This window comes from Gopherus evgoodei, chromosome 1 (assembly GCF_007399415.2).
Source record: "Gopherus evgoodei ecotype Sinaloan lineage chromosome 1, rGopEvg1_v1.p, whole genome shotgun sequence".
NCBI classification, from domain to species: Eukaryota; Metazoa; Chordata; order Testudines; family Testudinidae; genus Gopherus; species Gopherus evgoodei.
The window spans coordinates 320,926,998-320,953,244 of record NC_044322.1 but is presented as its reverse complement, the minus strand read 5'-3'; the positions used below and the strand labels follow the sequence as shown (position 1 = coordinate 320,953,244).

General features: G+C 42.4%; 1 long non-coding RNA gene across 9 annotated transcripts in view; it reads left to right on the top strand.

The window, feature by feature from the left end:
• The window catches only part of LOC115644552, a 49,230-nt gene extending 23,276 nt beyond the window's left edge, over window positions 1-25,954 (top strand). The window contains exons 3-8 of one of the 9 annotated variants that reach the window (XR_003998527.1): window positions 1,136-1,170; window positions 2,769-2,878; window positions 9,259-9,342; window positions 9,751-9,944; window positions 21,595-21,698; window positions 23,790-25,944. This is a non-coding gene — a long non-coding RNA (uncharacterized LOC115644552). Of the gene's footprint in view, window positions 1-1,081; window positions 1,171-2,768; window positions 2,879-9,258; window positions 9,343-9,750; window positions 9,945-21,594; window positions 21,699-22,757; window positions 22,796-23,789 lie in introns of those variants that run through there. The other 8 variants (XR_003998525.1, XR_003998528.1, XR_003998529.1 and 5 more) reach the window with 8 other exon arrangements.
• Window positions 25,955-26,247: the final 293 nt, after the last annotated feature.

Sequence of the window (26,247 nt, the reverse complement as noted above, 5' to 3'; positions counted from 1 at the left end):
ATTGACTGGGAACCAGAGCCAATGGGAGCTGTGGGGGTGGTGCCTGCAGATGGAGGCAGCACACATTGCTGCCTGGCCATGCCTCCGTCTAGCAGCTGAGCAAGGGGGTTGTTGCAAGGGGGATATATAGTAAAAGTCACGGATAGGTCATGGGCCATGAATTTTTGTTTACTGCCCGTGACCTGTCCATGACTTTTACTAAAAATACCTGTGACTAAAATGTAGCCTTACTCATCAGCTATAATATTGAATCAGTCTACAGAGGCTCAGGTAAGATGCAATTTTTTTAGCTTCCTCCTTTTATTATTTTATTAATTCAAAAGTAAACTTAAGACCGCTCAATAAATGAAAATAAGTTTTGGAACTATCTGGGTTGATTGAGAATTGTAACTGATTAGACAGCTGGCATCCCAGATGATATATCCTTTGGTGTCTATATTGAGCCATGAGCCAATGAGGTGATTGTGGGACAAAAACTTTTTTTAAAAGGTTAGTTTAAATTCATATATTTGCTGGCTACTGCCCAGGGGTGGCTCCAGGCACCAACGCACCAAGGGCATGCCTGGGGCGGCAAGCTGGGGGGGTGGCCTGCTGGTCACCCTGAGGGCAGCAGTCACACGGCTTTCAGCGGCATGCCTGCGGGAGGGCCGCTTGTAACGCTGATTCGGTGGCAATTCGGCGGCAGGTACGCTGAAGGTGCAGGACTGGCGGACCTCCCGCAGGCAAGCCGCTGAATCCACATTACCAGCGGACCTCCTGCAGGCATGCTTCCGAAAGCTGCCTGACTGCTGCGCTTGGGGCGGCAAAAAACAGAGCCGCGCCACTACTGCCCATAGTTAGCTTAGCTCATATTTCCAAAGTCCTTAACTTTTTGGTTTGTTTCTCAGATCCCTGGAAGGGGTCAGACAGAGGAAAGGAAAAGGGTACAAAAAAGAGAAATAAAAGATTCACCAAAAATACAAAGTGAAAGGAAAGATGGGGGAAGGGAAGAAGCAGAGTGAAGGAAAGAACTGGGAAACAGGGAAGGACAAAACCAAGGCAGAGAATCCACAACAATGAGTTGTTTCATTGTTTTACACAGTCTGATTGGCATACAAATGCACAATAAAACACAAGTGAATGTTTACTTTGTCAGGAGATGCCAGAGGATATAATGCTATAAGAGATGTGGTGAGTGGATAAATGTTCCTACTTATGCATTAGGGGATAACTGGCTTTATTAGGAGTGGGTGGAATTGTTAATTTAGAATAAAATGCTTTTTAATGTACTTTAGCAAGAGTGATGCTGGAACCTCTAGAATAAATTTTCCTCTTTTAATATTGGTTTCTATGAATGTCTGATGGGAGATTCACAAATGCTTCAGGGTCATGGTTGTTTTTTTAATAGAACACAATTTGCTTCTGGGAATTTACTCATATAGAGAATTCCATATGAATAGATTAGTTTTTAGGGCCTAAAATGTTCAGGTTTCCTTAAAAAATTACAGGAAATTGCATTTGTTAAGGAACATTCTCTATAACACTTCCCACTTACTCTCTTCTTTAAAGCCCTAATCCTGCAAAGGCTTTCACACATGCTTAACTTCACTCCTGGGAGCAGTCTCACTGAAGTAGGGCGATTGCTCACATGGGTGAAGTTGGAGCACATGCAGGTCTTTATGTGATCCAGACTTAATTTTGTCCCTTTTGATCCCCCATTCAATTTAATCACGTGGTGCTATTCTTCAGTGGTTTAACCAAGGTGGTTCTGAGTGGAGAGCTAGGGCCAAGGGAGGATAAGTCATGCTCTGAGTCACGGAACTTGCTTGGGTTTGAGTCAAAAGGTATCATTTTATCCATCATTCCCACAGGCAGCAAAAGAGGGGCCTGGAAGAACTACAGAGAGTCTTTACCCCACCTTCCCTCTCCAGGCAGGAAGAGGTTTTTAGGGAAACCTTTTCATCCTCCTTCCCTGGGGCAGTAGTTAAGGATACCCCTGGCGGAATGGTAGGGAGGGCTGGTTGGTTGGGATGAGAGCAGGCATTGGGAGAAAGACCCATTTGAGGAAAGAAGCCTCACCTGGAAGCAGAGTCAAACACAGGTCCTGGCTTGTTGTGCAGTTGGCTCCTGTCCTTCATACTCCTCCTCATTCATACCACATCCTGTATGTTCATAGGCAGGGCCTGTGACTTGGGTTCCTCTGAGGTATCCAAGGTGCTGTGGAGGGGGATGGAGGGTCTCCACTGAGAATGGCATGCAGCTCTTCATAAAAGCATAAGGTCTGTGGCTCTTGATCAATTGTTGGCTTCCTGATATGCTTGCCACAGCTCCTTGGCTTTCACATGATTAATAGCCCAGCACATTTGCGCAACAATAGTTCCTGCAGTGGATTTCATGACTCCAAATTGATTCCTGACTGACTGGTAGTAATCTGGCATTGCAAGTTTCCACAGCGTGATCACCACTTACTTCTCCACTGTCAGTACAGCTCTCATATTGGTGTGCCTGCTCTGGAGGGCTGGGGTAGCCTCAGCACACAGATCCAGGAATGTGGCCTTGCACATCCAAAAGTTCTGCAGCCACCATTCATCATCCCAAACCTGCATTATGATGCAATCCCACTAGTCAGTGATTGTTTCTCGGGCACAGAAGCAGTGCTCCATCATGTGCAGCTGCTCCGTGAATGCCACCAACAACCTTGAATTGGTTCTCGCTATGTCCCACAGCAATCTGTCCTCCAAGAAATCGTAATGATCCCCACTCATTTGGTTCATCTTGCGGTTCTGCAGATACTCCAGGATTTTGCGTAATGTGTTTGCAATGCTCATGACAATAGTGCAAAGCAGAGCAGGCTCCATGCTTCTGTCAGAGATGGCGGACAACAAGGAGGGATGTACAGGTATTTGGGATTTTGAAAAAAGGCATGCAAATTATGGAATATAGATAACTTTATGGGATGGAGACAGTTGCAAACTGGGAAGTTGATCCCATGCTCCCAGTCACCTCTGTGCAACTCGTTTTGGCCCCATTATGCATTGCCAAAACTTCCCAAAAGACACTGTGCTGGATGATGGCAAGTTACACAGTGGGATCCCTACCCATGGTGCACCGCACTGTGCATCAATACAAGCACTCATAAGAATATAAGAACAGCCATACTGGGTCAGACCAATCATAGACACTAACTACATGGGTCCTAACAGAAAAAAAGTTGTGGGGGTCAGCACCCACCTGCAGGCCCCACCAATCAGCTCCTCTTCTTCCTGCCCAGCGCCTAGTGCCTCCCACCTTCTGGCCATCCCTGCCAATTAGTTCCTCCCCCTCCTCCCTACCACCTCCCATCTGCAAGTGGGCCCCACTGATCAGCTCCTGTTCAGTGGTGAGCAGCAGGTGCTGGGGGAGGAGGGGTAGGAATGGCAGAGTGAGAGCAGGGCACACTCAGGGGAGCAGGTGGAACAGGGCAGGGAGAGGTGGGGTGGGAGCCAAGTGGGGGGTGGAGTGGAGATGGGGCATGGGGCGGAGGAGAGGTTGAGCATCCCCAGGAAATCAGAAAGACACTTCCTCTGAGACCAATGGTCCACCTAGCCCAGTATCCTGTCTTCTGACAGTGGCCAATACCAGCTGCTTCAAAGGGAATGAACAAAACAGGTATTCATCAAATGATCCATCCCCTGTCACCCATTCCCAGCTTCTGGCAAACAAAGGCTAGGGATGCTTCAGAGCATGGTTTTGCATCCCTACCCATCCTGGCTAATAGCCATTGATGGACCTATCCATCATGAACTTATCTAGTTTTTTTTTTAACTCAGTTATAGTCTTGGCCTTCAGAACATCTCCTGGCAAGGAGTTCCACAGGTTGACTGTGCATTGTGTGAAGAAATACTTCCCTTTGTTTGTTTAAACCTGCTGCCTATTCATTTCATTGGATGACCCCTAGTTCTTGTGTTATGAGAAAAAGTAAATAATACTTCCTTATTTACTTTAGCCAAATCAGTCATGATATTATAGACCTCTATTATATCCCGCCTTAGGCGTCTCTTTTCCAAACTGAAAAGTCCCAGTCTTATTAATCTCTTCTCATATGAAAACTGTTCCATACCCCTGATCATTTTTATTGCCCTTTTTTGTACCTTTTCCAAATCCATTATATCTTTTTTTGAGATGGGGTGACCACATCTGCAATCAAGATGTGAGCGTACCATGGATTTATACAGAGGCAATATGATATTTTCTATCTTATCTCTCTCTTTCCTAATTCCTAACATTCTCGTAGCTTTTTTGACTGTGATTGCATATTGAGTGTATGTTTATAGTGTAGACAGCCTTAAACCTAAGTCATTCAACTGCTATTAGCCTAGTATATTTATTAAGAAATAAAGCTGAATCTTGACCATTCCTCTGGGAAAAGGGGTTACTTGCACAATGTGACTGACATTCTAAAGTGTAGCAGGGGGACAATGGCTCCTACTTTTCGGCCTAGGATGAGGAAAGCCAGCGTAGAGCTCCGCTGTGCTGGAATGGAAGTCTTACATAACCTCAGGACATGGCCAGAAACAGAAATATTTGTGAATAGAGTTTAGAATTGTTTCTTTAGAAGCAGCATGGGTTAGAGAACAGGCTACAGGCCCAGGAGTCGGGAGACGTAGGTGCTAGTCTTAGCTCTACCAATGACCTTGGGCAAATCATTTTACCTCCCTGTCTCAGGTTTCCCCTCTTGCCCTTTGTCTATTTTGACCTCAACCCTTTGGGGGAAGGTATTGTCTCTAATCTGTATGTATGTCTCAATAGGCTCCCAATCTTGGCTGGGGTCTCCAGGATCAACTGTAATAATACATTATTTCTCCATTTTCTGTCACATACCATATTAGGCTTTTTATTCACAGGAGGTCCCATTGATATCAGTGGTTCGCTGTCTAAGGCAAGCCACATTTGATTCAGATCATTGTGAAAGCTGGCTAACCCCCCTTATATTGTTTGTATTGAGGGGGGTGGCATGAAAAATGCCCTCTTTACATTGTTTGTATTGAGGGGAGTGGCATGAAAAATGGATTGGATGTTCTGAAAAACATGAGGAAACAGCAGAAAATAATTGTATCAAATCTTTCTCACTTTACTCTTGTAAAGAGTCCAGTTGCTTTCAATAGAAGTATTGGTGCAGGAATGTAGACAGTGACTTTTAGTGGGAGGCTACAGTAAAAAAATAAGTAAATGGCAAAAAAAATGTCAGTGCAGTTAAGGTTGCCCAGTGATAGCTCATGCTCTGAGTTCTTGCAGAATTGCGAGTTCAGCTAAAGTCAAACTTCTGAAAACCAGGAAATAAAAGCTTGATTTAAAAATTGCCAGTGATAGAGAATCCACCACAGCCCCCAATAAAGTGTTGCAATGGTTAATCACATGCACTGTTAAAGACTTATGCATCATTTTCAGTCTGAATTTGTCTAACTTGGTGGTTCTGAACCATTTTTTATTTGCAGATCCCTAAAACATTTCAAATGGAGGTATGGATCCCTTTGAAAATTTCAAATGGAGGTGCAGCCTCCTTTTGAAATCTATTGTCTGTATATACAGTTGAATTCTCCTGAGTCAGTTTTCAGTCTTAATCTTTCGCAGATCCCTTAGATATAATCTGTGGACCTCTAGGTCTAACTTCAGTTTCCAGCTATTGGATGTTATTATACATTTGTCTGCTAGACTGAACCGCCCATTATCAAATATTTGTTCCCCACGCAGGTACTTATAAACTTTTATCCTCTCTTTGTTAAACTAAATAGATTGAGTTCCTTGAGTCTATCCCTATAAATCAGGCTTTCTAATCCTTTAATCATTCGCGTGGCTCTTCTCTGTGGAGCCTTGCATGGATATGAAATTTATATCTGTGGATGTGGCTATCTACTGATATACATTGGTATCCGCAGAGCTGCAGGACTATATCAGGAACTGCAGTCGCAAAAGCAGCAGCATGTCAGACCCCTGTTCCCAGGAGCCAGTGCCCCACGCCGGGAGCTCCTCCAGCGTGGCTGTACCGACTGCAGCCCCACCCCCAGCCACACCCACTGGGGCAGGTACCAGGCTCACTGGCAGCTGTCCCTGATCACACTAGTGTGTGCAAGCAGCTCGAATGCTTCCAGAGAGGGGTCCCTTCCATGCAGCAGTCTGCATCTCCTGTCCGGGAGCATGTGAGCCACTTGCACACTCTAGCATGACCAGGAACACCTGCCGGTGAGCCTGGTGACCACCCCAGTGGGCGGAGCTGTGGGTGGGAGGTGGTACTGCCACACCAAAGGGGCTGCTGGCATGGAGCACTCGCTCCTGGGAACAGCAGCCCGGTATGCTGTTGCTTTCACCAGTGCAGTGCCTGGTAGAGCCCTGCAGCTCGGTGGATAATGATTTATATTTATGGATATCCGCATCCGTTGACATAAATTTTGTATCTGTGCAGGGCTCTACTTCTCTGAACTCTCTGAGGGTTCAGAGCTAGCACTGTGCTATAACTAGAACTTGTCTATACGGTGGAGGGAGGGAGGTTATTAATAAAGTGCGCTAATGTGATGTGCATTAATTGGCCTGTGCAGACTGCTGGTGTGCTTTAATGTAGTGCTGTTTGAAACATAGAACATTTAGTGTACACCAAAAGAACTACGCAGTCCAATGAATGCTTTAGAAATCATACCCCCATAAAGCGCATTACCCCCTGGTGTAAACAAGCCCCTAGAAGGAGAATGGAGCGGAGGAGCATGACCCATCCATCAGCAACAGAGCAGGCTCAAAGCGGTGTGAAGGGACCCATTTATCTCAATGAGATGTTTCAGGATGTATTCTCTTTCAACTGATAACAATAGCTCTGAGATGTGTGTACTGCTCCAGTCATGTCAGTGGGTGTTCCCGTTCCCCATGTCCAGTCATGGAATTTGATATGTGTCAAGCATGCCCGTTCTCAACTATTTATTCCAGTCACAGCAGTGTGTGTTCTTGGTGCATGCTCTGAGCATACCTGTTTTTAAGTTCCCTCACTTTGAGGGGCAGGGTTTCTCCACATCTTGTCTCAGGAGAAGGTTGGCAGATTGGCTCAGATCTCCTCTACACAACTACTAGACACCTGAAGCTGGCCTGTGCATGCCAACTTGGGTTCACAGGGCTTGGGCTGCGGGGCTGTTTTATTGCTGTGTAGATTTCCATGTTCCAGCCTGAGCCTGGGCTCCAGGCCCTGAGAGCCTGAGCTCCAACTATCCCAGAACACATGAGGGTAGGGAGTGGGGTTCAGAGAGCCATCCACTAAGGCAAGCCTCTAAGCTGGTGAACGGAATCTTCTTAAAGTAGGATGCTACCGGTGCCCTGCCCTCATGCTGCCCATTCCCCCCGAACTTCCACCCTCACACTGCTCCTTTCTCCAAGGCCCCGCCCTTGTGCTGCCTCTTCCCCCCAAGACCCCATCCCCCACTCACTCCTTTCCACCCCCTCCCCCTGTTGCTCGCCCATATGGCTGATAAAAAGTAATGGGACCATGGACCCCTGGCCTGCCCTGTTTCGGCACCGCTGCCTCTAGGATCCAGGCACACACACAGGGAGTCAGGGCTCAGTTGCTCCCAGAGAAGCAAGGCCTGCCAATCTCATCTTACATGATGGGGACAAAGAGAGAGGCTCAACCTGCCCAGATCCACACACACCCCATTTTAATTTGATTTCTTCCAAAGGGCTATTTAGCCCTGTTGGGGTAACTCGATCATCAGAGACCTGGTGTAATGATCTTAGCCCTGGTTTGATCTCTAGCGGTGTGCAAAAAACTTCATCAGAATGTGTCAAGTTTTAAGAAAAGTAGTTTTTTTTTCCAGGGGTTGCATCTCAGGAACCCCTTGGACAAATAGCCCCAAATTTGAAACAAAGACCATATCCCATGCCTCCATGTAGGACACCAAATGACAAGGGAATTCAAGTAACCATACCAGATTTTAGAGCATGTAGAACAATTGAAGTTTAAACGGAAGACTTGTCTTAACCTTATAACAAAACTGTCACTTTTGAATATAGAATCATAAACTATCAGGGTTGGAAGGGACCTCAGGAGGTCATCCAGTCCAACCCCCTTCTCAAAGCAAGACCAATCTCCAACTAAATCGTCCCAGCCTGGGTTTTGTCAAGCCTGACCTTAAACACCTCTGAGGAAGGAGATTCCACCACCTCCCTAGGTAACCCATCCCAGTGCTTCACCACCCTCCTAGTGAAAAAGTTTTTCCTAATATCCAACTTAAACCTCCTCCACTGCAACTTGAGACCATTACTCCTTGTTCTGTCATCTACTACCACTGAGAACAGTCTAGATCCATCCTCTTTGGAACCACCTTTCAGCTAGTTGAAAGCACTTATCAAATCCCCCCTCATTCTTCTCTTCTGCAGACTAAACAATCCCAGTTCCCTCAGCCTCTCCTCATAAGTCATGTGCTCCAGCCCCCTAATAATTTTTGTTGCCCTCCACTAGACTCCTTCCAATTTTTCAACATCCTTCTTGTAGTGTGGGGCCCCAAACTAGACACAGTACTCCAAATGAGGCCTCACCAATGTCAAATAGAGGGAAATGATCACATCCCTCAATCTGCTGGCAATGCCCCTTCTTAAACAGCCCCAAAATTCCGTTAGCCTTCTTGGCAACGAAGGCACACTGTTGAATCATATCCAGCTTCTCATCAACTGCTTCCTAGCCATTCAGTCCCTAGTCTGTAGCAGTGCATGGGATTCTTCCGTCCTAAGTGCAGTACTCTGCACTTGTCCTTGTTGACCCTCATCAGATTTTTTTTGGCCCAATACTCTAATTTGTCTAGGTTCCTCTGTATGCTATCCCTACCTTCCAGCATATCTATCACTCTCCCAGTTTAGTGTCATCTGCAAACTTTCTGAGGGTGCAATCCACACCATTCTCCAGATCATTAATGAAGATATTGAACAAAATCGGCCCCAGGACAAATGCTTGGGTCACTCCACTTGATAGTGGCTGCCAACTAGATATGGAGCCATTGATCGCTACCTGTTGAGCCCGATGATGTAGACAGCTTTCTATCCACCTTATAGTCCATTCATCCAGCCCATACTTCTTTAACTTGCTGGCAAGAATACTGTGGGAGACCATATCAAAAGCTTTGCTAAAGTCAAGGAATAACATACATCCACTGCTTTCCCCTCATCCACAGAGCTAGTTATCTCATCACAGAAGGCAGCTAGATTAGTCAGGCATGACTTGCCCTTGGTGAATCCATGCTGACTGTTCCTAATCACTTTCCTCTCCTCTAGGTGCTTCAGAATTGATTCTTTGAGGACCTGCTCCATGATTTTTCCATAACTAATTTTGTACCATAACAAATTTGTAAAAGTGAGGTAAGTGAGCTTCTGTTCCAAATTCAGGGTTTCCTTTATTTATTAATGCAATCCCTGTATTTTCGCCCCCCTCATTTCCTAAATGCTCAGCTGTCTATACCCATGTGGTATTAGTACTCATATGAGCATACCTTACTGTAATAGGAATTTTCCTGTCAAATGCTCAGTTGTGCCATACACCCTATAATTTTATTTATAAATACGAGTAAAATATCACTTAGTGATGACTTTTCTCCCATTTCATAGGTATGATTAAAAATAGATGGTGTCATTAATATTTCTTTTAGAATGAATGGGATTTTGTTTTGTTTTTTTAAAAGCATTTTCCCACAAGTAATTAAAAATACATTAATTCTTGCAGTTTTAAGGTGCCTTTTAAAATAATATCAACATTTATAATTTTAATAGGTTTTCCTTGGTACCAGACTATAAAAGGGGCAATATGTCTGTCAGCATACTGCTCCTGTAGAGAGCAAACTACTGAATATATCTGACAAAGAAGAACTGTCTAATTAGTCTACATTTTTCAAAAAATAATTGCCTGTCAACTAGTTAAATCATCTTTCTGGAAACATTTCCCACGGGAGAAACTGAAATTACAGGTATGTTCATGTGAATCCTTGATAATATAAAACACTCAAAAGCTGTCCTATTTCTATTTTTTATACAAAATATATTTTCAGTGCTATTTTATGTTTGAAGTACAAACTATAAAATTAAGGAGAAAAGATATTTAAAGGGTTTTCAGGTTTCCAGCAACAATTACTATACAGTAGCTCATTCCAAATAACAAGGCCAATGTCTTCTTTTATGGCATGTGGCAAACGTACCTCATTTAGAATTGTTTAATACACTGCTGTTAGTTTTTCAGAAGATAAAGCCCATACAGTAACACTGGCATGAATAGAATTGGGTGAGGCTGAGGAGTGAAGCACTGAATATTAATGTCGTCATGTCAGGTAAAGATGGAAGCTATTTTTAGATCTTCCTTTTCAACTATGTTTAGAACAATAAGGTATTTGTGATATTACTCCATGGGGACTTTTGCTCAATAAAACATAGTCAGTCTGCAGTGTTGCAGAGGTAAGAGTACCTGAGAAAATAATGAAGCATATTTCAATAAATGTTAGTATCCAATATCTCATTATGTTTCATGCCTACTGATTCTAATGGTAATTAGGCACCAGGGGAGGAACAGATCTGAAACTGAGATAAACAACTAAATTAGAGATGCCATTTACTCATTATGTTTCCCCTGTATTATTATCCCAGAAAATTAATCCAGTATGATGCAACCAGAAAGCTGGTGAGAACATATTAGAGAATTCCCTATTTTTTTAAAGCAGTGCCCTTGTTTACATGAACTAGCTTTGCACAGCTCTGGTGTTCATATTCCATTTGTATGCCATATTTTATGAATAACCAACAGCAACCCACTCTTAATAGTAGGGCCCTGATCCTGAAATGTACGCTTAATTTTACTGCTGTGATTTCAGTTAGGACTGCTCAAGGAAGGAAAGTTCAATGGGTGTGTAAGTGTTTGCAGGATAAGGACCCAACATTAAAAAGCCCCTGCTCATTTTGAATACTGAGGTTGGCATTTTCATCTGATTATTTTAATGCACAACAACTTGTGCAATATGTGCATAGTTAATTAAAACTTTATAGCAAAAATATCCTAACAGCCAGAGGTAAGAAAATACGGTTACACCTGCTCTGTGCCAGCTGGGAAGAGCCAGCTGTTCTCTGGCAGCTTTGCTCTACTGGAGTGGTGTAAAGAGGCTGGATTACAGTATAGAATCTGGTCCATAGAATGATAATGACAGCATTGCCTCTAATGAATGCCTTGTTTCATCTGGCTTTGGCAATTTAGGGAAATATCCCCAACTTTTTGTGAATTATACTCAAAGACACCCAGGTCAGACATTCATCTGGTTTACAGCAAGATCCTATTCTTAACCATTAGCTTTGTCAAGCCTGGCCTTAAAAAGTTAAGTCAAGTCCTGTGTACTGCTCAGCTGTTATTTGGCTAAAAGTTTTTGTATATCTAGGTAGAAGCAGGGCCTGTTCCAGGATTTTTGCGGCCCCAAACGGTGGAAAAAAAAAAAGGCCGCGATCACGATCGGCGGTAGCTCCACCGTGCCGCTTTCTTCTTCAGTGGCAATTCGGTGGCAGGTCCTTCCCTCCGAGAGGGACTGATGGACCCACCGCTGAATTGCTGCCGAAGAGCCCGACTTGCCGCCCCTGGGTAGAAGTGGGCAAAATTTTAGAGACACTGAAACTTTTTTGAATTCATGTGGGTTTCACTAAATGGTTTTCATCAGGGAGAAAAAATCAAAAATTCAAAACACTTGATTTCAGTATTTTAGAAACAAAATGGTTTCAATCTGAAAATTGTTTTGTATCAAAACTGTATTTATTTATTTTTAAAATCAAACATTTAAAAATTCTTGAAATTGAAACATTTCATTTGATCAGATTTTTTTTTCCACTCTGAGTCATGGAAAGTCTTAAATTAATTTTAGTTATACCCAAAATGATTTTAGCAATTTTTCAAAGTTGCCAGTAAACTGAAAAATCCGCTATTCCCACAGTTCTATCTGTCTGTGACAAGATGCAATCGCAGTACCACAACGTCTGCTGTAAAGTATAATACTCCTGCACACATGTGATGTTCTAGTGAGTCTTCCCCATTAATTAGTTATTAAGTTAATTTAACTAACTGGAAATCTGCAAGAAACTAAATTTACATCACAACTCAGGTTTATATTCTGAATATTCAATATCAAAATAAACAAACATTCTGCACATGAAAATTTTTTTTTAAGAAATATTGAGAGCAGGTTCTTCACCACATTCCATTTGTAATGGCTCATTGGAGATGATCGTCTCTTCAATAAAAACCTCTTCTAAATACTTTTACTCGGTTTCAAATAAAATTATAAATTTACAACAATGTACTACAAGTGTACAAAAATATCAATGATAAGATAAGGGATTTCTCTGCACTAAAGCTCTAACTGGAACTTTTAGTAAAGATGTGATGGTTTATTATATTTAAGTACTAATGGATAATATTAAATCTACATACATCAGATTTGGGATGTTTCTGAATCAGTTAAAGTTTCATAGAGTCATAGAAATGTAGGGTGGGAAAGAACTTCAAGAGATCATCTAGTCCAGCTTCCTGCTCTAAGGCAGGATCACGTATGCCTTGACCATGTAGGTATTTGCCTAATCCATTCTTAAAAACTTCCAATGATGGGGACTCCAAAACCTTCCCTGGAAGCCTATTCCAGAGCTTAAATAACCTTATAGTTAGGACTATACCCTGTCTAGTTGCTTGTACAATTTTTGCCCATATTCTTTCTGATATATAAAACAATTTTTAAGTACATCTACATGTACTACCCCATCATCTTCTTCAGTTGCATTGAAGCTCTAGACTCATAAGCTCTAGAAAGAATATCAGCAGCAATTCATGATTTGACTGGCTGATATTCTAATTTAAAATCATATAAATACAATTGAAAACAAAATCCTTGTAACTGAGGTGGTGTGTTTGTCATATTCCTTTTTGAAATAGTAACTAATGGTTTATGATCTGTTTCTGCCAGTAGAGATCTACCATAAATATGAAATGTTCTGCATGCAAAAACTGATGCCAAAGCCTCTTTTTATAGTTGAGCACACCGACATTCTATTTTCGATTTAGCTATAGATGCATAAGCAATTAGTTTCCATAGATCACCATTCTTTTGTAACAGAACTGCTCCAAGGCCTTCTTTGGATGCAAATGAAGATGATTTTGTAAGTCGGTTATTATCAAACAGTTTTAATACTGGAACTGTTTTTGTTAGTTCCTTAGCTTGCTTGGAAATTCTTGTAGATGCTGACAGTCTCATTTCTATTGATTATTTTTACAGAGTAAAGCCCTTCAATTTGTTTTTTGTTTTTGGCTAGGTTATATGTGTATTTTCGTTCAAAATTAACCATATCCCAAAGTTTCTGTAATGACTCCCTATCTTTTGGGTAAGCAATCTTACCAATGGCTTGTATTCACCGTGGATGAATCTGTAATTCCGGACTAATCACTTTTTCACCTAGAAACATTAATTCTTACACACTAAATTTATATTTATTTTTGTTAAATTTCAATCCTGCTTGTTTTGGTCTAAATAATGCTTTAATTAATTTTATATGATAGAATCATAGGACTGGAAGGGATTTTGAGAAGTCATCTAGTCCAGCCCCCTGCACTCATGGCAGGACTAAGTATTATCTAGACCATCCCCAACAGGTGTTTGTCTAACCTGCTCTTAAAAATCTCCAATGATGGATATTCCAAATCCTCCCTAGGCTATTTATGCCAGTGCTTAACTACCCTGAGAGTTAGAAAGTTTTTCCTAGTGTCCAACCTAAACTGCCCTTCCTGCAATTTAAGCCCATTGCTTCTTGTCCTATCTTCAGAGGTTAAGAAAAACAAATTTTCTCCCTCCTTCTTGTAACAACCTTTTACGTACTTGAAAACTGTTATCATGTCCCCCCTCAGTCTTCTCTTTTCCAGACTAAACAAACCCAATTTTTTCAATCTTCCTTCATAGGTCATGTTTGCGAGACCTTTAATCATTTTTGTCGCTCTACTCTGGATTCTTTTCAAATCCTTCCTGAAATGTGGCGCTCAGCACTGGACCTAATACTCCAGTTGAGGCCTAATCAGAGCAGAGTAGAGCAGAAGAATTACTTATCATATCTTGGTTACAACACTCCTGCTAATATATCCCAGAATGATGTTTGCTTTTTTTGCAACAGCTTTACACTGTTGACCCATATTTAGCTTGTGATCCACTATCACCACCAGATCGCTTTCCACAGTACTCCTTCCTAGGCAGCTATTTCCCATTTTGTATGTGTGCAACTGATTGTTCCTTCCTGAGTGGAGTACTTTGCATTTGTTCTTATTGACTTTCATCCTATTTAATTTGGACCATTTCTCCATTTTGTCCAGATTATTTTAAATTTTAATCCTATCCTCCAAAGCACTTGCAACCCCTCCCAGCTTGGTTATCATGCTCTTCTACAGTTCTTCCCCATATTATTATATCATCTATGTACACCTGTGTGCCATCTATATTTTCAAAAATCTTTTGTATTGCTCTATGAAATACCTCTGGAATTGAACATAATCCAAATGGTAATATTTTAAAATAGTAACATCCAAGAAATGTGTTAATTATACACAGTAATTGACTTTCTTGCTCCTATCATATTTGCCGAAATCTATTAGAAGCATCTAAAGAAGAAATGTCATGGGACAAAATATTTTGTCCAAATATTTCTTCTTTGATATATATTTTAAAATGTTCCCATTTAACATACTTATATATGTCTTTTGGCTCTAAATAAATGTAAAGATCCATCTTTCTTTTCTACTATTGCTAATTAATTTACCCACTCAGTTGGCTCTTCCACATTTCTCCAATTCCTTTTACACTCTATTTCTTAAAGCTAAGGTATTTTTTTACTTGCATGTATAACTAGTTTCTTTGTTTCATTTAACTCCATTTTATGCATCATCTCCAATTTACCAAAGCCAGTGAATAACTCTGTAAATTTACATTCTGTTTCCAGTGTTTTGGAATCCTGATTTGTCTGAATTCTACCAATTAGATTTAGTGCTAAACATGTTTCTAAACCTAAAATAGAAATACCTTGTCCCTTAACTACTACAAGTGTTACATTTTCTAAATTATCTTTAACTAGGACCTGAAATTCACAAATACCCATAACAGGATTTTTTTTCACCACTATCAGACTTCAAATTAATATTCATTTTTTCTGTTATTACAGGTTTAATTTTTAGATATTTTATAATATCTTCTAAAATTATATTAGCTTGTGCACCTGTATCTATTACATACAAAATAAATATTCCATTAGTAGATAGAGTAACTGTCTAATTCTCCTTTTCAAAGTGACTGTTTCACAATAACCAGACACAAATTTTCTTCATCTGTAATGTCAGCTCTATATTCTTTTTTTGGTATCATCTCTGAAACTTTTAAATTTTGAACTAAATCGATATTTCTAAGTTTTGCCAGACTTCTCTGTTTACAAACTTTTGCAAAAATGATTCTATTTCTTGCAGATATGAAAAGTTTGACCTATTCATCACAATTTGATTTCCTACCATTGACTCAGATTCTGGAAATTAGATATCTGACTTCTTGTCTTTAGATATGTTTAAAAATTATTCAGAAGTCTCTTCCTTACCTTGATTTCTTGAGTGAAACTGCAATCTTTCGAATGTTTTATTTCTTTTTGGTAAACAGCATCCCTCATTTTTAAAAAAAAATACAGACTCATAGTTAACTCATTTTCAAATATTAAGCTCAAATGAATTATATAATGAAATTGCTTTAGAGCCTACACTATTCAAAAACATGGCAACCTTTTCTTCATCTTCCTTATAAATAGATCCAACTACCCTCAAAAATAAAGCAAATTCTTGTTTAAACCTTTTCCAGTTTTCTGCAGCATTTTCCAATATATTTAGGAATGTGGGAACACATATTTGAGCCATCTTATTTCATTCAAACTTGTTTTTCATTTCTGAGTAACTTTTACCTCTTTTTTAAAAAACAAAACAAAACTTCTTCCAAGTCTTTGTATCACTTCCTTCATTTCCGGTAGCATGTATTGTTTTATATTCAAGCAATCTACTAGTCTTAATAACAATTCATTGCTAGTAATTTAACAAAAGTATTTATTAGTTACATAGTTAATACATATAAGAGCATCCTAACTCAAGTCAATCAGTCAGTCTTATGTAAAACCAACCTTTCCTCATAAGTCAGGTTTTCTAACCCTTTTATCATTTTAGTTGCTTTTCTCTAGACTCTCTCCAATTTGTCCTCAAGTGTGATGCCCAAAATTGGATCCAACTGAGGTCTCAACAGTTACTTCCAGTGTTGTACATATGACATTACTGGTTAACTCTCACCAGCATGATATTAATTTTTAGCAACTACATGACATTGTTGACCCATATTCAATGTGTGATCCATTATAACCTCAAGATCCTTCTCAAGTTTGACTTTTTTTTCTTCCAAAGTGTACTACTTTGCACTTGTCTGTATTGAAATTCATCTTGTTGATTTCAAACCAGTCTCCAATTTGTCAAATTCTATTTTGTGATGAGGTATCCACTCCCCACAAGGCTTGAAAGGGTTAAAGTGGCAAATTAGCTCCACAGGCTGGACCAGGAGGAGGATCTAGGTAGCAGAGAATTGATTGGGAGCAGGCCCAGCTGGATAGGAACAGAAGTGGCCAGTATGAAGCCCAGGAGCTGGCAAAAGTAGGGGGCAGCAGAAAGGCAGGCTGCAGTCACTCCCTGAGAGGAGGGAGTTGGGAGATTGGCAAACTCAGAGAGGGAGGAAGCCAGAAAGTTAGGAAAGGCTCAGGGGAAAGTAGCAAGGTAGGACAGTGCAGGGCTTGGCTGCTGACCAGAGGGCCTTTTGAGTTGGAACTTGGAGTAGAGGGTGGGCCACTGGGGATGTAGCACCAACGAGGCAGAGAACAGTGGACTGCTTGATTTGTTCTGGAAAGACTTAGTTACGTTCCTGAAAGGGGGAACTATGTAGTGACCTTTCCGGAGAGCTGAGTCATGAAGAAGAAACTGTGGTTCCTGGATTGAGAGGGGTCTATGTGATGAGAGGATGATAGGGAAGACACCACTAGCGGAGGGCATAATGCCTAGCTAAAGCTAATCCTCAGAGTGACCAAGAGGAGGTGCCACTACCCAGGACCAGATTAATCTTTTGTGGGCCAAAAGCCATGCGGCTCCCATGGAGTTGTCATGGGCCCTTTCTGAGTGTTGGCCCAGTGCAACCCAGCCTCAAGTCCCTACCCTAATAATCATATATCCAATACTGCTAGGATAGGGATGAAAACATTTATTCAAAAACAAAACAACATATTTGAAGCCACACTTGAATGAGATCTCCATAGAGAACAAACTGGGCTAGCATTAATATATCCAGAATACTCCTGAATTTGGTTAAATATGTGGGAAGTGGTTATTAGTTTAACACCAGGGTCCTGAACACAAGTGCTTAATTAGCACATTTATGAGCCAAATTAAGCCCAGGTGTACCAGATAGTGGAGTTGCAGCTGCATCTCCCCACCACCACCACTACCGTCACCCAAAGTTATGTTTCATAAATACATTTTTTGAAGGCAGGATTTTCTACTTTGGTACAATAATGTTTACAAAACTTTTTAAAGTTAGTTTCTTTAGCCTATTTCTCCCTCTCCCTCACGACTTCAAATGAAACAGTAAAGTTACTGGGGTGGAGTGCGGGGAGGAAAATTGCTGGTGTCCATCTTTTGCAGGGAGAAAGGGCCACTGAGACAGATACACACAGATAGTTTCTTTACCACCAAGGCTACCACAACCCAGCCGCAAGTCCCTACCCTAATCTTCACACCTGGGCTCTCCCTGTCCCTCCTGCTACCCCACCTGCACACAGAGTTAACCCCCACCTTCACACTCTGGCTCTCCTCAGTCTCCCTGCTACTGCCCAGCCTCCCCATGCCCCATTTTGTGCCAGGGCTGTCACCTCCCTCCAGTCTGCTGCTCCCCAACCTAACCCTCAATTTTAACATCCTGCTTCTCCCCCCACATGGTGTCACTGCCAGCTCCCCTGTCGCACCTGGACTTACCCCACAACTGCCCCTTCCTTCCAAACCATGCTCTACTCCATCTCCTCCCCAGACTATGGGGGGAAGTTTCTGGGCATTCCCACCGGCAGGGGGTGTGGCAATCAGCACTGCTCAGCTCTGCTGTCACCATCCCCACCACCACTGAAGGACACAGACAATCAGCCTTTTCTGCACTGGGCCCCGATGGTGGCTGAGGGGGGACACACACCTGGCGCAAAACTGCAGGATTGAGACAGTTCCCAGGTGTCTGCAGCCGGGCATCAGGGTCACCAGGGGTGGGGGTGCACATTGAGACTCACAGCACCGCTGCTGTCCCTGGCTCCCCACTGTCCTAGGAGAGCAGGGGAGACTTGGGGGCTGGGGGCAAGTCAGAAGCCTCCACCCTTATAGGTGCCAACTCCATGGGTGCTCCAGGGCTGGAGTACCCATGGGGAAAAATTGGTGGGTGCTCTGCACCCACTGGCAGCTCCCCACCGTGTCCCCCTGCCCCAGCTCACCTCCACCTCACCTCCGCCTCCTCCCCTGAATGCACTGTCACCGCTTCTCCTCCCAGCACTTGTCACCGCAAACAGCTGTTTCATGGTGTAACAAGCTGTGGGAGGGAGGGGAAGGAGCAGGAATGCAGTACAATCAGGGAAGAGGCAGGGCCATGGTGGGGATTTGGGGAAGGAGTCCAATAGGGACAGGGAGGGGGTGGAATTGGGGCAGGGAATTTGGGGAAGGGGTTGGAATGCAGGTGGGGCAGGGGTGGAATCCAGGCAGAGCCAGGGGGCATAAGCACTCACTGGTGCCAGGAGAAGTTGGCACCTATGCCCACCCCATGCTCCACAGGAAAAAAGGGCACAGTGGGATCAGCACCCCCAGCACCAGGAACCCTCTCCATGCATAATTTCTTTGTTTTAGATTTGTTTTTGGTCCACTCTGCTACCATCTGCTTCAACTGGGTTGGCTCGCAGCATGGTGCAGTGCATTCTGGGAGTAGTAGTGCAGTTGACGGTGTAGGTCCGATAGCCCCAGCTGAATGCAGTGAACTACGACTACCGTCATACCCTGCAACACCCAGTCCCTGTTGTGTCTGTGCACTGCACTACCTGGGCTGCTCAATGTCAGCAGGTGCTGAGAAGTTGCTGACTCTTCACATTGCCAGGCTGTGGCCAGGGCCAAATTAACTTTCTGTGGACTCCCATGTAGTCATTATGGGCCCCTTCCAAGTGTGGGGATGGTACCATTGGTGCCACTGTAAACCTGGTACTGCCACTAGCAGTGAGTGCACTTTGCGACAGTTTTGAATTAGGATCCTGACAGAAATCAGGACCCACAGCATAGCCAGTCTCCAGGCAAAATACCAGTGCACCAGGCTTGTAGTAGGTTGCCTGATTGACTATGTCACCTGATCATTTGGAAGGATCAACAGACTGGCTCTTAAGCCCAGCTGCGACAGCAGGTTAATGCCTGCTCAAAACATCTCCCCACAGCTGTGATAGCTCTTGTGCCTGCTTGTTCCCTGCCCTGCACCCAGCCCCTGCCTTGCCTCACGGATTCTCCAAACCTTCTGAGCCTGAGAACTCATTGGGGAAAAGAGTCTAGCTGAAAGAGAAGCTGGCTAAGACCCTACTACTAGCCTAAATTACAATCCAGCTCCAGTGAGGAGAACTGGGACCTCTTGTTTTAAGAGGAGGTGACTATTTAGCATGAAACCCAAGCACAGGAAGGGGCAAAAGAGCCAATGAAGACTCAGAGTGGGCATGTGTCAATAACCTAGTCCCAGATTTGGACCTTAGCATCCAAAATATGGGGGTTAGCATGAAAACCTCCAAACTTAGTTACCAGCTTGGACCTGGTACTGCTGCCACCACCCAAAAAATTAGAGTGTTTTGGGGCACTCTGGTCCCCCCAAAAACCTTCCCTGGGGACCCCCAGACCCAAATCCCTTGAGTCTCACAACAAAGGGAAATAAACCTTTTTCCTTCCCCCCCTCCAGGTGTTCCTGGAGAGATACACAGAAGCAAACTCCGTGAATCTAAACAGAGGGATTCCACCCTCCCTGTTCCCAGCCTGGAGAACAGAATTACCGAGAGTCCATCTCTCTTCCCCACTCACCTAGAGGGAATGCAAAGTCAGGCTAGTACATCTAACACACTCAGGTTCCCCCCCAACTTCTTCCTCCCACCAATTCCCTGGTGAGCTACAGACTCAATTCCCTGGAGTTCCCCAGTAAAGAAAAACTCCAACAGGTCTTAAAAAGAATTCTTTTTTATATAAAGCTAAATACATAAAAATGGTCTCTCTGTATTAAGGTGACAAATACAGGGTCAATTGCTTAAAAGAATATTGAATAAGCAGCCTTATTCAAAAAGAATACAATTCAAAGCACTCCAGCAACTATAGACATGTAAATACAAAATAAAAACAATAACCCTTATTGTTTTTATGATCTCTGTACTCACAACTTGGAAACAGAAGATTAGAAAGCAGGAAATAAAAATCACTTCTCAAAGCTGAGAGAGATTCAGGCAGACAGCAAAGAACTCAGACACAAATTTCCTTCCACCCAGAGTTGAAAAAATCCGGTTTCCTGATTGGTCCTCTGGTCAGGTGCTCCAGGTTATTTTTTTTTCAGGTGAAAGAGACGTTAACCCTTAGCTATCTGTTTATGACACATTACTGATGAAGTGGACTACATTTTGTAGAAAGGCTCATCCAATCAGCCCCACAAAGAGGGTACATGTTCTGAACCAACCTAAGCTAGGTAATTGATTGAAAGAACCTGAGGAGCTGCTGCATGCAATGCACCTCTAGAACCAAGAGTGCCCACAAAGGGGTGTGCTGGCATGCAGTGCCCTATGACAGTCTGGATATAAAAAGGTAATCTGTAGTTTAGTGTGGTAAAAATTCAGTTGGCCCTGATCTCTAACACAAGTCACTATTGAGTTATAAAACTACTCATTCCATCATTTGAATTCTCTAGGTTTCCAGACCTCAATATTTCCCACTAAATGAGATTTAGCTAAAGATGATGGGTGGGAATTTCAGAAGAACTCAACTTTGTCCTCACTCTGCTCCCACTGAAGTCCATATGGAAGCTTTATCGCTGATTTCAGTGGGGGAAGAGTTAGGTCAGGGCTGCTGAGCACTTTTGAAAATCCCACCCAATATGGCTTTACTATTGTAACTCAGTCTTTTTTTACTATAAGCTGAATTATAATAAAAACAAGTGCTGCTACTTTTCAATCTACTTCTGCCAATCAACAAGGGAAGGGGAGAATTGGTGGTGGTCTTTCATTTGTTAGGAGGCACTCCACTATTACGGTGATGAGGGCCATGTAAAGTACCAAGATAGATGGGAAATGGCTTTGACACAAACTACCACAAGCTATGATATGACCAGTTTCTGTATGCGCTGATGAAGGAGGAATCTTTTTACTTACACACAGCATAGGTCACGCTGCTTCATCAATTAAAAAGGCACACAAAAAAAGGGTAAGAGAGGAAGAAAACTCCATGCAATTTCTCTCTGTTTTCACCAGCTGGCATCATCCCCTACTCCATACAGAATGGGAAATGAGCTGGATGTTTGGTTTTCAGAATCTACAAAACAGTCTGGTGCAGAGGCCCTAAGAAAAACTTGCAAGTAAGTATAGACTCTGTAATGTGTGCTAAATTCCCCTCAGACTGAATCCTTATGGGGAAATTTAAACCTCTGATGATAATGTTTGATGATATAAAGAAAGTGCTGACAGAAACTTGCTCATAGTGTTGAAAATGTCACAATTATAATAGGTGAAAAAGTACCACAGAGTTTCCTCAGGCTTATTGTATTTTTATTGCTACCCCTTTTTCAAACCTTTAGGGATCTTTCAACTTGTCACAATTTTCCTTTGTCATTTTTTTTTAAAAGGGAAATTTGCTTCCTTTCTATGCTAATCCACCTCAGACATGACATGCCACCATGAAACTTCTAAGACATAGGACCACAATTTGTTCTCTAATCATTACCAAAACAACATGTGACAGAATTGCTATGTTCAAACCTGTTTTGCATTTTCATTACAAACTCCATGCTTAATTAGCATTACAACTGAAACCTGGCACTGAAGTTCCCCTTCATTATTTGACAATTTGCATGCAGACTTACAATACACAGGCGATGGCCACCCTTTCAGAAAGTTATCAGCACAGGCCCACGGATCTGAACTCAATGGGATTTTATCCATGAAGCATATAGTCAAATGAAGGTCCATAATAACCATATGAAACCTTTATTGTTTGAGATAGTGGCACTAATGCATTGAGCACTGTGATGTTGCACTCCATATGTTTATGGAAATATGCTTATGAGTGTAAATATAATGTTACTGGAATATGCTTTATGCAAAAGTTCTCTTGTAGGGTATCATTACAAAGCTTATGATCTACTGAGTGTGTTCATTCCATTTATTTGCATGTATTATTTCTCTCTCTGGAGTTAGGAGAATAAGCTATAAACTTGTATTATCGTTGTAAACATGTTAAGTGGAAGCCACTAAGGGTGCTTCAGAATCAGTTACCTGTAAATGGCTCTGTTTACCGGCAAACCTTCCGGGGGTATACCAAGCAGCCCTGGAAGAATGGAGACTAGGGGTTTCACAGGACATGTGACCATGTCACATGATACTGGAATCCATTTTAAACCTGGTGCTTTTCCATTTAGGAGGAGTGAGAACCAGAGAGACAAAAGATTCTTGCCTTGTGCCAAAGCTATAAAAGGGGGTAGAAGAGAACAAAGGGGGCTGCAGTCATGAGAAAACCTCTAGTTACCACCTGAGCTGGAACCAACAAGAACTGTACCAGGGGAAGGATTGGGCCCAGACCAAGAAGTCATCTAGTCTGTGAAAATGAGGAGTCCTTATGGCAACTTAGAGACTAACAGATTTATTTGGACATAAGTTTTCGTGGGCTATAAACCACTTCATCAGATGCTCAAATAAATGTGTTAGTCTCTAAGGTGTCACAAGGACTCCTCGCTGTTTTTATTGATACAGACTAACACGGCTACCCCTCTGAAACTAGTTTGTAAAAGAAGCTTATTGGAACATCACTGAGGGTGAGATTTACCTGTATTCAATTTCTTAAATGTGTTAGACTTAGACTTGCTTGTTTTGTTTTATTTTGGTTGGTAACTTACTTTATTCAGTCTGTTATAACTTGAAACCACGTAAATCCTACTTTTTTATACTTAATAAAATCACTTTTGTTTATTAATTAACCAACCCAGAGTAAGTTGGGGAGCAAACAGCTGTGCATCTCTCTCTATCAGTGTTCTAGAGGGCAGACAATTTATGAGTTTACCCTGTATAAGCTTTATATGGAGTAAAACGGATTCATTTGGGGTTTGGATCCCACTGAGAGCTGGGTGTCTGGGTGCTGGAGACAGGAGTACTTGCTGAGCCATTTTCAGCTAAGTCTGCAGCTTTGAGGACGTGGTTCAGACCCTGGTTGTGTGTTGCAGCAGGCTAGCATGTCTGACTCAACAAGACAGGGTTCTGAACTCTCAAGCCATCAGAGAAAACAGGTTCAGAGGTAGTTTCAGCACATCAGGCAACAAAGGGGGTCTCTGTGACCGAGCCTGTCACAGGCACTTTGTATTTTTTTAAAACGATTATGTTTCTGAAGTTGTAATGTATGAAAACAGATGGGTTATTTCAGCCTTGTTTTACTTTTTTGTTTTTTCATCCTGTTACAGTTCTAAGGTGAGCTACACTGATGATCTGTCTCTCCATGGCATTTCTTTCAAGTGCCATATACAGTACCCACACTTCTGAGTGCAGCCCTATGATTCACCCCACCTTTTGCTTGATCATCAGATTAGAGCACCCCATTTCCCAACTGTATTACTGCAGGTCCAGCTGGGTCTGCCACCTTCTATCGAGTCCTCTGTGAGAGCTGTGACCAGCTGGTAAAAGCAGTGACAGAATAGCCTCTTCACAACATTGTATGATTTATTTATCCAGAGGAACATCAAAACAGAAAGAAAAGGGTTAAAAATAACAAAAGCCTAAGTTTTCATTTCCTTACCTGGCTAGGGAAAGCTAACTTTAAGAAGCTTGTGCTTAACCAAGACACCCCAAAAGCACTGGGGCTGAGTGAGACAGGCTGCCCCCGAAACTACTGCCTCTCTGACAGTCTGACCCACAATTAGGCGGGTGTGGGGAAGAAGCGTTGTCTTCACATGCATCTCAGGTCACAGGCTTTTATCCATTTCAAAGTTCTTTTGAATCAGAGTTCATGCATGTTGATCTCCTGTGGTTTCCATTAGGACTCCTGAACCTGGTCAAACTGGGTTATGTATGTCTAAAGAGGGGCAGAGGTAATCTTCCTGCAGCAGATACCTGATATTGTCCAACTGAGCACAGGCAATTGAATTCTGTCCGCTATCATCGATTTGGATTACTGTATGATTTAACTGTCATCTTTTAACCAGCAATACAATAACCACCAACCCCACAGATATATATATAACATTCATAAAATATAATACAGCTACTTCCCACGTTCTTCACACATGCTCTAGCTAAAAAATAAAAAGACTAGATTTGGAAAAACACCTATGTTTTTGCAACTAGATTTTGCAAGCACAATGTTTTATAGTGAATGGGTGACCTAGTTATTTAACTTTGAAAAGTGCTATTAAGCAATGAAATAGCTTCCTTTCATAACATTGTTTCACTCTGCATTGAAAGAATGATAAAAAAGATTTGGATTTCAGTAAATGTTCTGTTCTATGAAATTGTACATAGTGTACTTCTAGTCACATCAATCCCACTATAATGCATAGCTAATTTCTATGCCAAACTCAAAGAGGGCCAAATCCTGAGGTTCTTACTCAACATTTACTCTGTTCTTACTTGGGCAGAACTCATATAAGGTGGGAGTTTGCCTGAGTAAAAATTGTTTGAGGAATTAGGATTTGAACCAAATGACATGACCCAGCACATCTTTAATGATGCAAATGCCACATTTGTAAGCATAAGCTCTCCCTTTAGGCTCATTTCTAACACAAGAAGGCTGATATACTGCTTCAGGACTCCACGTTACACCTAGACACAATAGAATGAGCTCCCCTTTCCCCCCATAGCCACTCCATGCCCAATAAAGATGTACTTCTTGATTCTGTTTCATCTGTTGGAATCTCAGTGCCAGTCACCCTCTCCCCCTTCTGCAGTAGGAGGGCTTTAGTTACCTCCTCTAGCTTTGAATCGAAAGGGAAGTGATCACAATCCATGGAGATCTGTTTGGAGGATGCTGGGACTTTTTTAACATAAGATATGTTCCCCCACACACACACTCTGAGTGGCATGAGTTTACATCCTGGTCCTGGAGACAGGGTGCAGGTCCTTTCCACCTCCCTCCCACCTATGCCTATTGTTTTCAAGGGGGAGGGGGCAGGATCAAACTCACAATGGGCAAACTGTCCCCAGGTCAGCCTGCTCAGGATCAGTGCACCTTGCGTACAGCATATGTCATTCTTTGGGACCTATGTGCCTCTGAAGGGGCATTCCCTCACTGGCAGAGAGAAGTCTAATGAGCTCTTCTGGGCCTGTTCAACCCCAATGACTCTCTACCTGCAAGGCTTGTTGTGTGGGTGGGGAGGGGGAGACTGCATAAAAAGGAAAACCTGCCACAGGCAGGAGCAGTTAATAGGAAGAAGACTGCCCCTCCTCAGACAGCTGATACAGGCCTGTGAACAGGGAGACAGTAACAAACCTCACTATTTCTGAAGCTGCATGACCCAGCACACCCCATGAGGAAGGGATGGTGGTAGACTCCTGTCATAAACAGATAGCTAAGGGTTAATGTTTCTTTCACCTATAAAGAGTTAACAAACAGTGACCTGCAAACACCTGACCAGAGGACCAATCAGGAGACAAGATACTTTCAAATCTCGTGGAAGGAAGCCTTTGTTGTGGGGTTTGTTCTCGTTCTCTCTGGGTCCTGGATGGGACTAGAGGTGCAACCAGGTTTCTGCCAATCTCCCTGCTACAGTCTCTTATCTATTCAGAATTGTAAGTAAGAAAAGGCGGTCATAGTCTTTTAATTTGTTTTTTGTTTCATTTGCATGTGTGTACTTGCTGGAAGTAGCTTAAATTGTGTTTCTGCTGGAGAAAGTTTCTTTCTATTGTTTATAAGTTGAAAGACCCTGT